At 33.0% G+C, this 18,645-nt stretch overlaps 1 protein-coding gene across 3 annotated transcripts in view; it reads left to right on the top strand.

Moving 5' to 3' along the window:
• The first annotated feature begins 533 nt into the window (after nt 1-533).
• The window catches only part of LOC137931696 (uncharacterized), a 70,709-nt gene continuing 52,597 nt past the window's right edge, over nt 534-18,645 (top strand). For all 3 annotated transcript variants that reach the window (XM_068775182.1, XM_068775183.1, XM_068775180.1), the window contains exons 1-2: nt 534-737; nt 15,678-15,720. The gene's annotated coding sequence lies outside the window, so the exon portion shown is untranslated. The remainder of the gene's footprint in view (nt 738-15,677; nt 15,721-18,645) is intronic.

Below are 18,645 nucleotides of genomic sequence, written 5' to 3'. Positions count from 1 at the left end.
AATATTACGTTAATTATCTTTTCATAACCTATCAATTTACATATTATCATTAAAAGGAGAGCAGACAGATATTAAAAATACGAATAAATACGTAATACTTCAACACCTATAAGGTATTTATTAGCTATTCAAAAGCAGATAATTTGTATGCACGATTTACTGTGTTGTAATAAGTAATTACTTCCTTCACGAGTGGTAGTAGCGAGTTCACCTTATCTGACTTCCCAAGAGGCATTGTTAGCGAACAAGTCGAGTACGCTGCGTTGGCGTTCGATGCACGCACGTCGGCGTTCACGCTCATCTCCTGCGATACCGTAGCGACGGTGATAGCGGGATTAGCGGCTCTCCCTCGGCACGCTTCGGAGCCTATCGGCCTCCTTCGCGCCCCGCTCTGGAAGTGATTGCGTAGCACTGCGAGAGGGAGTGAGACCTCATCGTACCCTCTCGCCCCCCCCGTAACGTGTCGTCGGCGCTCGGCACGCCTCGTCTCAACTCGTTCGTCAGTCTGATAGAGGCTTCATATTGGAGAGTACGTGTCGTACTACGCTTCTTGGCGACTGACTTTTATTCGTATTCGCACTCAAGTCTCGGACTTTTGCGTCTCGCAGTGTACGTTCTGCTTGTTCGGTACTATTGTGACTGGATGTAATGTGTTGTTACAGTGTTAGTGCTGTGTAGCTCCTGCCCCGACAACCTCTCCACACGGATACTGTTGGCGTCGTCCTCCGCCACTCGAGGTAAATACCGACTCTTGCGCGGAGCGAGACCGTTCGCATACGTGGAAGGAAACCGGATCGCTGTGTCGTGTCGTGCTTTCATAAAATCTATTAGCTATGAATGTGGATGCCATGAAGTTAAATCACCCGGATTTCTAAGCAACGGCGGTAGGTGAACATGCTAGAGCGATATATAAGTACCGTTAGGTGACGTTGCGTGGTCGGTATCGCTGTTCATTTCATCTTTGTTACGCTATGAATCGTGCATTAAATTTTATGTTAGCGAGTCTCTTGTTAGAATACGGAAAACTCGTTTCTGTTAGCATTCTTCAATGCCATCGCTTATCTAGATGTTAAGTACGCGGAAGTTAAATGAAACTTTATTGTTCCTTAATTATCGAAACTACTTGGTTAAAAATACATTTTAGTGTTTCTTGTAAATGGATTGCATTATAATTTAAAAACAACTAAGCGTAGTAAAATAATAGCCAAGTTCTTTGGGTTCATTTGAACCTAACTGTTCATGTAAAAAAATTAGTTGAAAGCGTCTGAATGGGCGTGGCAAGTGGCCAAATGCCTCAAGGCCCGCCGGTACTGGTTTTTAAATCGTGCGCGAGTGTGCACACTTGAGAAATTTCGACATCACCAAGGAGCAGAGTCACCGCTGAACGTCTGATGTTATTAAATCATCGATCAATGATCCAGCGGAATTTGTTAATTTCGTAGGTAGTGAAGTTAAAATGCTTTTTCGTTATAGTTAAGAAATGCAATCGCTTTAACGAGGAATAACATGATTTCCAATGAATAATTTATTGAGTATTTGATAATAATGTGTTACGACCACGTTCTTTTTTCCGGTCACAAGATTGATTAGAAGTCGAATTGTGAGTACGTTGTCTTCAAACTTTGACATTTCGTTTTAAATTTTTTAATACTATAATAAATAAAATATATATTAGGTATTGTTTCATGGATACACATTATTTTTAATTATCATAAGATTATTGCTCTGTCTCTATTAGCGGAACTAGAAAGAAATTTTCTTTCTTATACCATCCAAATTTCAGGTAGTGTAGACGAAGAGAGCTTTTTCCACCCAAACATTGTTTTATGAATAAAAAACACAAAAGTACGTATATTTTTCATCGATCGATAACATTTGCACATTGTATTATTATTTAATAATTTTGTAAGTTTTTGATGAATTATTAATTTTTTTTCATTCGTTAAGATATTTTCTACTTTCAAATTTTACCTTCGATGTAGATGTTGATAGAACGTTTCTTGTAATCATGGAGATTTATTTATTTAACGTTGTAAGTCTAACATTCACAAACATTAACGTATGCTATATGGCTTTCACAACATTTCATCTATTTTTAGCGGTGCGATGTGTAGCGACGCGGTCGGTGCGCGCGCAAGTAGGTCGCGATGCCAGCGTGTTGCGCCGTGGAGCAGTACCTGCTCGGGCGGCGGACGATTCTTTTGGCGCCAAAAAACCATAGCTCGAACTAAGAATATCTCAGTTTTTTTTTTTTTATTTTATATTGCCAGTGCTAGGCCAATACAGTTAAGAGTTACTAACAAATATATTTTAAATTTTGATTACAACGATCCTTACAGAATTTTTTTATCAAAACTTCAGTTTTTTATTTCTCGAATTACATGATATGATAACATAAATGAATTTTATAAATTTACATGGTATTTAAAGACCAATTTATTTGCAGTGTGAAAATTATTGTTAACTCTTTTGTAGAGTTTTTTTTTATCAAAACTTAATTTAAATGAAATGTGCTAATAGTAGACTTTCGTTTCACGAATATACAAAGATTAATATGAGATCTACCTACCGATGTTTATGTGGAATAGGGTTATAATGAGTGTCATTATTAATATGGTATCTACAAAAACGCTTTTCTTAATTAAAATAACAGTTTTTTTTTAATAACAGTAACATATGAAAACGAGAACTATAATAAATTGTAATACTCGTATTTTGATTAGCAGACGTCAACATAGTATGTAGTAATATTTTTTGTTTAATTGTTCACTTTGATCCAAGAATTTGAAAAATTTTATTCTGATTAATCATGAACAACATTTTGAAATAATGGAGAATTTTAATTTTCAAATCACACATTAGTGAAATCAAAAAATATTTTAACAAAGAGATCGATTGCAATTTTACTTGTTATGGTTAAAAGTGCGTGCGTGACCTAAAACACTGGCGATATTGAACTCTGAATGATATGACTTTAAAAACGTCTTGTTGATCTTTTACCGACTTTGGATTTCGACGAATTTTTAGAGTAAAAAGAGGTCAGGCGTCCAGAATAAAGTAATGCGCGGAAGTTTTTGTGATTCACGTTTGCAATTTGATGATTTTGATTTCATCTGAATTCCTTGTATACAAATTGTGAACAAATGAGTATGCACCCAACTCTTTATTTATTCGACTTTTACGGCAATTCATGGGTAAACCAATACTTTTTTATTACAAATTTTTGTTTTAGCACGAATCCATACAATTTTATTAAATATTTTGAAATTGTTTACAGAAATTTAGTTTAGTTAGTATATACAGCAACAAAATGTAAAACTAGAAAAAAAAAGTTCTTAAATAAAATCCAACCTTTGCGCACATTTGACATATCTACTGGTAATAGCATTTTTGATCCAGTCCAAGTAGCGAAATCGATTTTTATTCCTAATTTTAATTTGTAATTTTATAAGTTTTGTGCTTAAAGATTTAATGTTGACTGTACACTAATTTCAATTGTTTTTGTAGTCATAATTAATTATCTTCTTTTCATAAATACTTATGTAACATGTTTCTCATTATTTTATGTTTTTTTTTCGGTTTTCTGGGAAAATATTAAGAACTTTTATAACAAGCGCGTAAAGTTGTTCCACTGTGGACATTTAGTGGGTTCCTCAATCGCTTTCATTGTAATCGAATAACGCCACAGACGAAGTAGGGGTGGCGGTAGTGAATGACCGAAATATAGCGTGAAAGATAATTTCCCGCGGCTGGAGGCGATGTCGTCAGCTGATAGGCCGGGGTTAACGGCCGCGACTTTGTCTCGATGTCCGCGCACTTATCGTCCTGCACGTTGCGAGGTCGAAGGGTTATCGGACTAGTTTTTTTTTAATCCTTTAAGTAAATCGGTCAAAGCCGACCTACGTAACCAAAGTGTTGTTAAGTTAACATTTAAACAAGTTTTCATACTGTCAATATTTTTGCAAATATTCGTATTTTTCATTACAGTCCCTTAAAACTAAATAAAACAATTATTCGACTATTTATTTTTAATTCCAAATAAATACATATAATTAAAGCAACGACGGATTAGTATCCACTAACGAACTATAGATCGCAAACACAATCTTAGATTGATTACAAAAACAAAATTCAAAAAGTATCTACATAAACAACAGTTTAAAATCCCATTAATTTTAAAATCTGTTATTTAAATAGTATACGATTGACATTTATTAAAATAAAATCGTACTTTCTTATAGGTTGCGTGTTAAATATATACGAAGATGAACAAAAATATTTTTTTACATGGCGAACGTGAGGAGCGAGAATGGTTAGCAGTGGAATAAATCGCAAAAGAATCGTCATCATTATGTCAACCAATTGACAATCACTGCAAGGCGCTGCCCGCTTCCAGCGACTTACCCCGACCTTCAGTTTGTCGTTGGTCCACCTAGTGGGAGGATCATTAGTACGCACATCATAGACATTAGAAATCAACATCGTGTATATTCACTTTAAAACCTACTTGCCTAGAGGCTCTACTGGAATCAAAGACCATTGTACGCAGGTCTTTCATGGTTTCAGCCATTAGATAGATTACGATGACTAAAAACTTTTATCTCTTTCTGGTGGTATCGGTAATCCATCAGTCTTTGAGGGATATCTATTACTTATAATGTTTTGTGTTATTAAAAGCCAGACAGTAATTTCAATGCGATGTTTTGTAACAAAATATCAAACGCGGCATTACATTTGTCTTCTAGTTAGTCGTTATGTCGTAGTTGTTAGTTTAATTGCTAGTGTTGCCAGCGCTCTTAAAACGCAGTAGTTATATCTCTAGTTCCCATTTAGAATCTTAAGCAAATATCTTTTATTTAGTTTTATTATATGTAAAACTTTACTACGACCAGTTTATAATTTTAATACGCATTAATATAACAAATTTTATGTATCTGTGATTTTGTGTCTTTAAGAAAAAAAAAACAATCATTTTCCTCGTTAAGCAAGTGAATAATCTTAATTTGAAAATATAAATAATCATTCTCATATTCATGATGTCTGTAAGGAAAAGGAGTATGGCGACAATTAATAATTAATAAATATGATAGGTATAATCAAATAAAATCAAAATAAATAATGTAGCTAAATTTTTTACTAAGTTATTTAATAATGATAAAGGACTTTTTTCAATCATAATTAAGTAAAAATTATTTTAAGTTAGTAATAATTTTTGATGAAGCCTGAAAGTATTATTGATGTTTAATTTCATTTATATTTCAGGTTCGTAGGTTTCGTTAACATGAAATAGTGTTGATAATGAAAAACGACAAAAACATTTTACACGGCGCATAGATACACAATCTAATCGCGATGACGTATCGCCATTTTTTATCAAGCAGGCAATGACCGCGTTGATTCTGCCACTCGCACAGTCATTCGTCGCGAACTACTGTCACCTTCGATTTAATTATATGTACACGTATTTGGCCAAGCAGAAGGTTCACCTTCGTATATATTTAACACGCAGCCTTTAAGGAAGTACGATTTTATTTTAATTTATATCAAATATATACTATTATAATAATAAATATTAAATGAATGGAATTTCATAACATATTTATGATTTTGTTTGTTATGCAAATTCTCTATATACATTAAAATGCAAATTCTAAATTTCCGAAGTGATAATAATGTTAGCTAGGTTACAGCAACTGACCAAGTGGAAGTACGGCTTGCTAAACGGGTATTGTCAACGAGTGACAGCCGAAGCCGAGTTCTCCTCGAGGGGGCCCTAGAAAGTATTCATTCCACGGCGTAGTCCGCTTTAGCAGTCTAAAAGCTCCGCGGTCTCCCAGTGAAACTAGTATGTAGCGGTTACTCCCTCTTTGCCCTGCTTTCTCCAATCCGCGAAATCTGCATATAGTATTTGGGCAGCAGCACAAGCCAGGTAAAAAAAAAGCCTTACCTTAACATAAAAAAATTCGGGCGTCGTTATTCTTCATAAGTATTTTCACGTGATCTAGCATTGATAAAACTCATACTTATCAAATCAACAATACATAGTTACTTCTTACGACATGCACTACTAATTATACCATTATGATATTTATACTATAGCATTAAGAAAACCATCTATTAAGTGTTGCGGTTATTTGTAGAAACAAATGCATTTGTTTTAAACTATTACTATTTATAAAACTATAATTTTTTGTCATTATTTTCTATGCTAATTTTAAACATTATAATTTTATTTCATCGTATTTAACTTTAAAGATAAAAATTTTCATTTAAATCTTGATCGAATTAGAAATGAAGAGATTCGTAGACAAACTTAAGTAACCTACATAGCGTTGCGAATTGGCAAGTTTGAAGTGGCAGTGTCCACGTAGCGCGCAGAACAGATGGCCACTGGGGCTTTAAGGTTCTGGAGTGGAGACAAGCGCAGTATATGATACCCTTCCACAGGGTGGAAATATAAACTTTTTATGGACGGTGGGTGCAGGCCGCTTCCAACCGGTGATATTGAAAATTTCGTGGACAGGCATCCAGTAGTTGACGTACGGCTGAAACGATGACAATGATCATGTTTGAAAATTCTGTACAAATATTTCATTTCGTATTGATATGACTATATGAAGGCTACTAATGAACAAACGGACAAATGTAAAATTAATTTTTGGTTTGACATTTTGCATAGACAAAGTCACGGAAAATGTTAGTCAACTATAGAGCAATACATTTGTAGTCGTAACGAAGAAAACTTAATAGTGTTATCGCTTCATCCGACTTAATCGAATGATGTCACATTGAAGTTGCCCAACAAAGTTTTATAAGTAAGGATAAGTCTTCAATAAATTGATTTTGATAGTTCATTTTTAGAATTAAATAATTCTTGTTAGAATTTCAACATTGCAATATGAATTCCAAATGTGTGTGCTAGTGCTTTTAATAACAATAGAGATTTGTTGGAATTTGTGTTGAATGTATAGCTAATTTGCTATCAATTAATATATGGTATACACTATCCAAAAAACAATGGTTTCGGAAATTATAAAAAATAAATATAATTATAAAATAGCGTTTTCATTATTTGGATTACTGCATTTTAAAATTAATTATTGTTTACTACCTGTTCCAACAGACTTTGTAGTGTAAGAAGTTATTGGCTTGCCTTGTCGCGGTTTCGAATTCCGGGATACAATATTATATAATTCGCACTATGTTTATTAATTATACAGAATTGGTACTGCTCACAAACAAACTTCTAGAGAATGGGCAGTATTCAATACGTTCACCCCTTTTTTAGAATTTACACCTTTAACTAATCACCCTGTGTACATTAACAATAGCTTTTCATAATCATATCTGTAACTTATATTAAGAAACATCGATATTCGTTAAGCTGTAGGACGTTTCCATCGCACAGTAATTGTCCAAGATTGCTAGATAGAGCGTCATGAATCATGATTTAACGCCATCTTATAGCCGTCTGATTTACTAACGCTAATTCGTATCTCGCTCTATATCTTTAGATCTGGAAATATGAATTATGTTTTATGGTCAACATTCGTTGCTTTATTCTAGAGACATCGTATTTAACACCTGTTTCTTTTAAAATGCGCTTCAGAATCTTATAAAATTACAAAACTTTTATATTACCATCTTAAGATCTATTTGATCTTTTTTCAAAAGAGGTCATGAATAATAATTATATATTTATAGAACAATCAATGAATTTTTGGTAAAATGAAATCGAAGGGAGGTTTATAATTAGTTTAATTACATTCTCAAGTGCTACATTTTAGTTCCCTGTAATTGTGTCCGATTAAAAGATAATAGTAAACTATTGGTTTCCTTATTGATCAGAACTTTATTACTCTATGGCATTACAAGTCATTGGTTATATTGATGATAAAGCAGGTCTCATAGCGCGTAGAACAGATGACCATCTTAGTCTTAAGATTTTGAAACGGTCACGGACGGGCAAGCGTTGTGTTGGACAGACTTCTTTGGTACGAAGGATATGGGAAGGTCTATATCCAGCTGTGGACTTCCTACGGCTGACTTGATGATGATTACATACCATTTATAGATGTCATGTACATTTTTGTTCTGTTTCCTTTTAATATTGTCAGTTCTTTTTTCAAAACTGAAATCATTATTGTGTCATAATTTTTGTTACTCTAATTTCCAAAATTGTTTATCGTTCGCCCTTGTCTATGTTGCTTATCGCGGACGTAATAACATATAAATTTTGGCGGCGATTTTCAGCTCTTTAAGTTTATAGGGATATAAGTTGATGAATCTCGTTCTCTTGTCTGTTTACTGCGGAGAAGAGATGAGCACATCCTTCTCGAAACACATAAGTTGTCATACCACAGTTGTTTTACACTATGCTACAGTTGTTTTACACCATGCTACAGTTGTTTTACACAACGCTACAGTTGTTTTACACTACGGTACAGTTGTTTTCAGAGCCGCGTATAGAACATTTTAGGAGTTTTTTACAGAATTCTATTTCAGATACAACAACCATTTCTCGATATGATTTTTGCCGTCATAATACCAATATAACATTCACAGACTATCAAGAATCTTGTTTAATATTTTGCTTCCACGAATAAAAGATCGCGACTTTAGTTGCCTTATCCGAACAACTTTCCGCAAGCATTTTTATATTTATTTAAAATTACGTAATGTAGTTCTAGTAAGTTATTAACAGCGGTACTAGTACAAAATAATTAAATGATACATTCTAATGTACTACTTTAAAAAAAATTAAACTCTAGTTAAAATATGTATTGTCTTATATTAGTTATTATCAAAGTACTAGAATTGATAAAAAGTTTTTTACATGCAAAAATTTGATTATTTCTTTATTTCAATTATTTAGTTAGCCAGCTAGAATTTCTCAATACAAAGTATAATTACTAAATAACGGACAAGCCACTTGTATTATGCTTTATTAAGTATTAATAAAAAAGATAACAAGGAAGCACAAGACAACTTATTGAGAACCTTGAAGTTTTTTTTTAAATTTCTAAACACGAGCTAAATTCGCACCGCCTTCCGGATACGTCCGTGAAACTGCCCAACTGACCTCAATTGTATTGTACCGATGTTACTTATTTAACTTTAAAATTTAAATAGTTTTTAGTAGCCGCTAATTTATTGATCAATGTCAATAGATAATACTTATTTTTTTTGTCATTGTTCTCTAGAGAATTAATTAAACTTTATAAACGTGTAATAAATACTGGCTACCTGTACATATAGTCGCAGTATAAAGTTTTTAATAAATTTGTTTCCATTGATTGTGGCGGGTTACAGAAAAGATTTACTGTATTTAGTTAATAATTGTCATTGAAAAAATGATTAAACAGATAATCCTATTTTCTTGACAAGTAAATAGGATGTAAATTTTTCAGAAAAACAACCTTTACATTAAAATTGCATTAAACTTTTATAGTTGAATTAACCTTAATTTGTATTGTTTAAATTATATGCACCCAGCCCGTTATTTTCTCGTATTTCGCCGGTGATTAAAATAATGGTTTCATCACCGCTTAAACTTCTTCAACTTTTGTTAGTTCTGTTATTGTGGTGTTTGCTTAATTTTTTTTTAAGTAGTGCATGGTGCGGGTGCATTTCTTACTTACTACTATGACGAATTAATCATAATACAGTGTTTAAGTTAATTGCATGTAATTAGGCGGAAATTATTAAATTTTTTCGTAAAGTTCAAGTACAAGGTAAAGGAATTTTCGTTACGTAAATCTCACATCATGCCGATACTATTTGAGCGCATACTAAATAAAGAAATGAAAGTAATTCCACACCGCTATATCTGTTACATATGTAGTAGTTATGTACATTGGAGGATTGCGCGTTTAGATATACCGAATAAACGGTACGATCGTCCACCGTCCACTTTCACCGTCCGCCATCTTGTCAGCGGCCATGTCGCGCATTTGCCGCGCTCATTGAGGAATTGGCACGCCTATTGTTGCGTCTCGGCATCGGCACGTCTGACGTCACATGCTCTCGCCCTAGCCGCTGAAGACAATGTGCAACTAATCTTTGAAGCGAATAATCTGCTCATATAAACACTACACCATTTTATATACAAATAAATAGGCCTATGATCATTCTCATTGCATGCAATTTATGCACAGTTTATAAGGACAAATGTAATTTGAAACTAAATATTTGTTCTGCTTCTGGTGATGAATAATTTTACATCATAAAATGTTGAATATAAATCATAAGCATTTATAAAGAATACCTATCAGTATTCTCTAAAAATGCTTGTCTACTGACAAAGCGATATAACAAGCACATCGTTTTTTTGGTATACTATATGAATTTGTTTCATTTCTTATTTAATTCATTTTCAAGTATTGTGAAGTTGACTCTGATCTACGTTTGAAGGTTACCTTGTAACCAATTTCGGTGTTTATTTCCTTATAACAAATTAAATGTTAATAAAAAAGTTACAAATTCATCCCATTGATACAGTTTTATGGATTGCCTTGTCAATTTAACTCCGACGGTTAATTGATTTCGTTTGTTTAATTGTGTGACTCTTAGTGAAAAAAGAAAACCTTAAAGAGAGAAGAGAGAGAGAGAGAGAGAATTATAAATATCTCATATTCGAATTGGTGATTAATTAATAGTATTTACTTTAAAAGTGGGTTTTACAAATGAAGATTCGTTAAGATAGTAAAGAAAAGCAATTAATATTAAACATACTTTTAATTTTATTGCATTAATTATATTTAATAATTGATAAATATTTAAGTTGTTTTTAATAGGCATAATGCCACGATGGAATTACCAATTCATTGGAAAACAGAAAACCAAGATGGCTTTAGAAACAGCTCATCATCGATTCCGTTAAAACAATTCAAGACGAACACAAATGTTAGATATGAAAAAAATTATTAAGCATAACTTATTATTTCATATGACTAAACTGAATTCTTAGATTATACAAGGATTGACCTTTCACGATTTTAATAATTTTGAAATCTAACAATATATTCAATTTTGGAGTCCATGAGGAAGTTAGATTAAAACTTGAGCGTTTTATTTGATCGGTGGCGTTAGATACATTTTTAATACGCAGTTCAGAGTCACTTTGACAGCGACGCGATCGCTAGTTTAATCATGGAGTAGATTGTCGTCTATGAGATAACTTTTGAAAAAGTCAATTCTAGTCTGGGAAGTTGTAATAATTTAGTTATATGTTCATGCATAATATATGAGCTGGTTTAAAAGTCTTTATATCACTATATATTTATATATATATTATATTCATGACGAAACCGTGCTGTGGCGTGAACGTTTTTGATATTAAATATAAGTTTCGATCCATATAAGCAAAAATTAAACACGGAGTCTGTAGGTCTACAACAATAATACTATAAAAATATTAAAAGGTGTATGAAAGCATCTAAAATAAACGTGAAACTATTCTGTTCAAATTAATTTATTAATTGTTGTTAAATTTAATGTAAAAATTCTTTTGTTCAATTGATTTTTTTATTAATGAAGAAAAAATACCTAAAAACTGGATGATTTATTTCGGAAAAAGTTTTAATTGAAATGTGTCTCTATATATTCAGAGACGAAACAGAGATACAATTTTCAAGAAATAAAAATGTTACAAGTATCAAGTTCGCATAAAAAAATTAACTTTTCTCTTTGCTTACTTTCAATCTCTGTACGCTGCTCTCGCATTCATAACCTCTATACAAATGGAATGCGTTCATATTTTACACTTTCATTACCGCGTGACGTAACTCAGCCTACTAATTCCACTCGAGTGTACTTTGCACAGGTGCACTTCCTCCTTCCCAACGACATTAATCGGCATTTGTTTAACCTTAAATCCTTTTTAATTAATTGTTTAAATAACTTTATATTCACTCATTTATGTTACAAAATATAAAAAGAGTTCAAACGCGGTACTTTGTAATTAATGGGTGGTCACTGTTTCTAAGGATGGCAGATGGCAAAGCACCGAGCTGATCCATGTTGTTAGTACCCAAGTTTCGCGCAAGCAGCCAAACTTTTGACATGGGATTAGAAAGCCAGCTCTTCGGACGTTCCGTGAAGTAATCAGGCGCATGACCCTTTCAGATTAGATCTCAACTTGAGCTGCCTTTCAAGCATTCTCTGCTGGATGGGCTACCTCCAAAGATTTTCAATAAAACCGGTCGAAAGCGGCCTTCATGTAGCGTTTTCCGTCAGCCCGGATAAGGTCATCAGTACGTTTTGTAGATGTTTTACACTGCGCTTGCCAGTTCGTGGTCTCCACTTGTATACATCATAAGCCATGCGGTTGTTTCACCTGTAAAACGCACTTTTTGGCTTTCCCACTGGTATGGATATATTATTAATGGTCATTCAACACCTGTTTAGCGAATGCTAAAGTTATTGGAAGAAGTTATCGGAATCGACACAAGGCTGTGATGGCCAAACTTCGACTTTACTACTGCTGTCAAGTTAGTCGGGTTTCAATTTGACAGTTCAAGTACGATATTACTACGTACACTACAAATTAGCTTTGTTAAATGTTATTTAAACATTGAACTGCACGCTAGGTGGACCGACAACGTTATCAAGGTCGCGAGTAACTGGATGCGGTCTGAGCAAGACCGGTAATTATGACGATCTTTGGCTGAAGCTTATGCCTTACAATAGGCATCTACCGGCTGATGTGAATAAATGAATGTTTAGCGAATCGTACGTGATTACGCTATTGTATATGTATATAGCTTGTGTATGTCGGGCAGCAGCCGAAAATCTCGTGTATAGCGATTTATTTTTCCATAGTTTGCATCGACATTTGACGTGTTCTTTTCACGTGATTACGAATTTGTAACTATATCATAAAACATTTTGCAACAAACATCGCAGACGTGCAAACTATGAATGGTTTCATAAGCCCTTGTTAATTAAATACTTCAATATTTTATATTAGTCTCTTTCAATACAACAAGTTTTAATTTGTAATCTAAACTTTTGTAAACGTTTTTTTGTTGACAGTTATATGAAAACATTTATCTATAATTTAATCCGTCGATCTCCGGAAGCTCACTTTGAACAGCAGGCTCGAGTTTATTTCTAGTATTAATGTATACATACACAGAGTGATTGGTAATTGGTGTGAAATCTTTAAAGCAATGAATATATATTTCATTTGTCAGCTAAAATCTTTGAAGATTTTACTCCTTTTTTCAATTATACTTTATAAAGTGTTCACTCTAAAATATGTTACGTTAATTGTTTTTCATTCGAAAGCGACAGTCTAATTAATTCTGACAGTACAAAGTAGAAACATAGTAAACAATAATTATTATTTTATGCAGTAAGCTTAATTTTTATAACGCTTTTCTTACTTATTATCATAACGAATTATGAAAAAACCCATATACTGCAGCGACAAGGGCATGTTAGCGGACGCCAGGGCTCCCAATTATTGCGCAATCTTTAGATATCGAGCAACTAGTGCATGGGACAGGCTACGTAGTACTAGCAATGATATTTTAACTGTGGTCGCGCGTGATGTGTACGAAAATGGTTTCTATCAACACTGGATACACGTACACAAGAGTGTGAATGACAAAATAAACACTATTATTAAAAATATCTTACGTAAGTTTTTATATTAAGCGAGTTGTTAAAAATTAGTGTTATAGTTAAATTGTATGACATATATCCATAATTAATATATCCTTTAAATAAATTTTGTTACTAATTTATACTCTGTGGACACTTATAGTCTGTGGACACACTAGATTCTGAAATAAAATTTATTAATATTATTGTTATGATATTTATTATTTTTGAAACCATTAATTTTTAGATAGGATGGACCATAAATTAACTTGACTTAACTGCTCTTTATATTTACCACTTAAAAGATTTTTAGCCATAAATAATCAGCTGTATACGTATACATATGTATATGTCTATAATTGCGATGCCGATCCATTTAAGCTTTCTTTGAACAGTAAGCTCTCGTTGGTTTTTAGTATAAAGAATTTTTTTATTAAATATGCCAGAAGACGTCTAGAATATGTATGAGTCTATTTGATTTACTAGACCGTAAGTAATATCAACGCCTTGGCGTTTATGTAAATGTAGTTTAAGTTTAAGTATGTTGTATAAAAATTAAGTTTATGTTGTTATTAAAACCTTAAGTAATGACTCACCTAACTGTTAAAACGTAGTAATATATTATTCAACTGAAACATTACGATTCACTTTGTATAAATATAGTTAATGCGATGACTAATTTTAATTTTGATCTTTTAAAGTTAAACTTAAAATTGTATGCCACTAAGGTTTCTATATGGACAATCAAGTTGACATGTATTAATTATAATTATTTAATAATGCAGTTGTAACAAACTGATATTTTTACCAGTACAAAAGGTAAAGATATGGTAGTTTTATCTCGCTGGAAGTAAAGAAGCGTCTATACATAAAAAATTTAATATAAAAAATCATTAGGTGATTGTATCAAAAATGTGTTAATAATTGTACCTTTGCCACATCAATAATGTTATCGTAAGCTTTTAGATGTGGATCATTTAATTACAAATTTTCAATCCAACCATTTTTTAAAAAAAAAAAGAAAAGTATTTTTAATCGATTTAAAGAAAATGTCAATTCAAAGTGAAATTACAATCAAACAGCAGTCGCGGAACAGCAGTCTCTGTGGTTTTAGCAAATATTATCTATTTATTTCAGTTTAAACACTGTCAGTTAAATTAAAAAAAAATTGAGGTTTACCTCGTTTAAAATATATGATGTGATGATATATAAAGTTAACATTAACGTCTTTTTGAACAGTGATTGCATAATGATTTACCGGTGAAATTGTCGGTTCGATTATTGGTAGACGCGCACTATGTCGTATCTGCAATTACTTACAATTTCTTTTACTGTTTAAACGCCCTAAGTAAACATATAGTATAAAAACTTTGTGAACGGTGGATCTTCAGAGATCGTATAACGGTTCTCGTATGCGCCGTGAAACTCACATTAATATCTTTATCAAAGTATTCCATCGATAAATATTTAGAAAATTCGTCATCATCAGACGTCCACATGTCATATTAATTCTGAGGGACCTTGAAGCTCATTATTTATTGTTAGAAATGGTAGCCCCGAGGCAGAGGATTACGACTTTAGATCGCAGGTCGCAAGTTCAATACCTGGGATATAATCTTGTATAATTCGCACTTTGTGCAATGATTATATAGGATTGCCATTGCTTATAAACAAAACAAGTTTTCAAAGGATGGGCAGCAGCGTTCTCTGAATTACATAATACCACACTGCGATCGCCAAACCGCCTGCTAAGCTTAGCGATTACAGTATATACCCCATAGATGTCTTTCGAGGAGGGGTATGCCATGCACAGACCGACTATAGTTTGAAACGACTTTCGAACTATGCAGATTAAGCTCACGCTATCTATCTAAAGGTTTTTGTGTTGAAATATTTTTTTTTTGTATTTATTAAGCGTTTCCAAAAGGATGGAATCACCAAGCCATCTTATCTGATAATATTTGATTGTTTTTTTAATGACCAAATCGAAATCTTGTCATTACTTGATGTTTAATTATTTACATCAATTGCATTATGTTATTGTTGATATAATAATTTTTCTTTTTCAGAAGTTCGACGACGTCAGGCGGTCACAGTAAATAACGTTATCAAGTGAGTAACGAACGCGTTTAATCGCTCACTAACAGGCGACGGAGGCACCTCTTTAAGGACATCGACCGACCTTCGAATGCGTTGAATATTCAACACCTCGTAATGAATTCGCGCACAACTTTCTTGAGCGCCGGCTCTATTTGAATTTAAACAATATCGGCTCGAAGGCGTATCGGAACACAATGGCTTCCAATTTGTGTCGTCTTATGCTCTTGAAAGGCTTAGTGCTTATTCCAACACGTGTTAGCGTGTCTCGACCGCGTGCTTATCCACATATACGATGGTACTCCGACGCGTCTGTTCACAAGTTCTACCGATCAAAGAAAAACTATGAACTTATTATATTCATTTCAATCATAATTATTATTTTGATATTTCTAATTTTAACATATTAATAGTTGTAACTTATGCATAAAATTTGTGAACATAGCTGCATTATTGTTACATATTTTATTCTCATCAGATTACAAATAGAATAAGATAGTAAAGTAGTGTGTAAAAATAATATTTTCCATTTCGTGTTTATTGCAGCTAATGAGCTAAGTAAATATGTTTAACCATGATCTAAAATTAAGGAGGTCATGAGTTCCAAGCGTCATTACTCAAAGCATCTCTATCAGTCGTTTTTGCGTACTCTTTCAGTATTTCTGTACGAAAACTTAGCAGCGTGTTAGATAAGCATTTTCCTGTTTTACTATCCTAATAAATGACGTTTTAATTGTAAATGAATTATTCATTAACAAAAAATATTTGTTATTTTAATAGCGGTATTTATTATCAGCTAGAAAATGTTTTATGTTTTATACGTATGGTTTATATGACTTGAAGTGAAATTATAAACTTAAAGAAATTAAATACAAAGTTATGGTTTCTAGAAAGATGTAATGTAATAATAATCTTTCGATACTTAAAAGGATTGCAATCAAAAAATCCACAGCTAGACTAAGACCAGGATTTCCAATAGAACCGGTTGGAAGAGGCCTAATTCAAGCCTCTTCCGACGAACTTCAAAAGGTCGTCTGTCAACGTTGAGGGTGGGCGTCCTACGCTGGGCGCTGGCGGTCCACATTGTCCAAAATCTTAGGGCCCCAGTGACCATTTGCACTTGCCAATTTACCTAATCCAAAAAGACGCGTGCAATGAGAATTTAAAGTACCGAAACCGGGTTAAAGGCGCGAAAGGGTTTACGTCAGATGTTCATCATTTGACATAACTTTACGTAACGATATAAATCACAAAACTATTTGTATCTTTTCCAATTAGGATTAAAGTGTTGAAAACAAATTTATTTAATATTCGACTTTAAACACGACTCGTTAATTGATATAGCAAACTGCAGACCTTTACAAAATGTTACTTTCAATATTAATCCATTGAAAAAACTAAACGAACGACTGGCATCCCCGGAAATGTCTACAATAAAGTTATGACCTTACATTCAAAGAATTAAAAAAAATCTATAACAAAAGATTCAAATGCACGTGTCTCTGGGATCGACCCTTCTAGCAGGGGTGGTAAACCTTCGGTCAGGTCTTTTCATGACAATATCCTTACTCATATTATTATTAAACAGGTTTTATTATTGTACTATGGTAACAAGTATAATCATATTGTTATAACATGAATAAATTTTAACGATAAAATTTTCTATAAGCGAAAATTGTCGAGTTTTTCACCTACTAAACGTATATCCACATTACAATTGCAACAATGACACCGTTGAAGCAATTACCTTGACATATTTAAGACTTGTGTTCATACTATTATTATTTAGCTCAGAGTTTAGCTACTAAAAAGATATCTAGATTGAATAAGGAATGAGAAGCTACGTAGACGAATGAATGTAACCAACATAGCCTAGCGAATACAAGAATTCTTTACCTTAAAATTATTATAAATTACAGTCAAGATTAACTAGTTAGTTCCACTACTTCCACGAACTAACCGTGTTTTAAATTTAGAATTTTTTATAGTTGAACTCACATACTAGCGATCTACGTTCTTTGTCTACGATAAATGTCATAGAAAATATTATACTTTTAAAAATATTTATTATGTACTATGCCAAAAATAATGTTCATAATTAGAATAACATCGTGTAATAAAATATAGCAATAATTTAGCAATGACGTCTTGAGCTGTTCGTCTACGCCTACGGAAAGGAGGCAGTGACACTCCGTCTCACCTTGGTTTATTTTTTGCGTTGGCCAAAACACCTTGAGGTTTAAGAGATTAGACATTCAATGAACAGATAATGAACATTTGCTTCCCAGCGCAGATTATAAACGAAGAGGTCATTGATTGTATTCCAAAGAGCGTTTTGTGAGCTCTTGCAGTTTTTATTTATTTTTTTAATATCTAAAAGGAAATCGGAAACGCGCACAAAAGCATGTTACTTTAGAGCTATGTTAATGTTTACTTGTTTTATGAAAAGACAGCGAAAAGACAGACATTATTATGTGCTAATGACATTATTAATATTTATAGTTATCATTGATTTATCATCAACGATACACACATTTGATATTTTTATAATAAATATAGACAAATAATGCAGAAAGTAAAAACGTACACTGAATTTGACTACATGAACTGTATTTTAAATGTAATAAAAATTATTTTATTAGTACATAATCATTAATTCATTGCGCGTTATACTCTAAAATCATACTCACGATAAGTCTCAGATTCACCAAATTCTTTAGAAAAGTAAACGATACACAATGAATCACACAATATTGTAACAAAGCAGGTAAGCGAGGACGTGAAAAGGTTTTCATAAAAAAGGCGCCCCACGCTATCACATCGTCCTTAAATAATGAACTTGACCCAGTGGGTCGACATCGCTCGACAGACGCCCGAAATTTCTTCACTCGTCTCGCTCGCCCGGCGCGACCTTCCAAACTTTTTGTCCTACGATGCACG

This window comes from Battus philenor, unplaced genomic scaffold (assembly GCF_028537555.1).
Source record: "Battus philenor isolate CCGP_79_NKW_IND1 unplaced genomic scaffold, ilBatPhil1.0.hap1 SCAF_8, whole genome shotgun sequence".
NCBI lineage: Eukaryota > Metazoa > Arthropoda > Insecta > Lepidoptera > Papilionidae > Battus > Battus philenor.
Note: the sequence above shows the minus strand (reverse complement) of the source record. Positions and strands in the feature narration are given on the sequence as shown.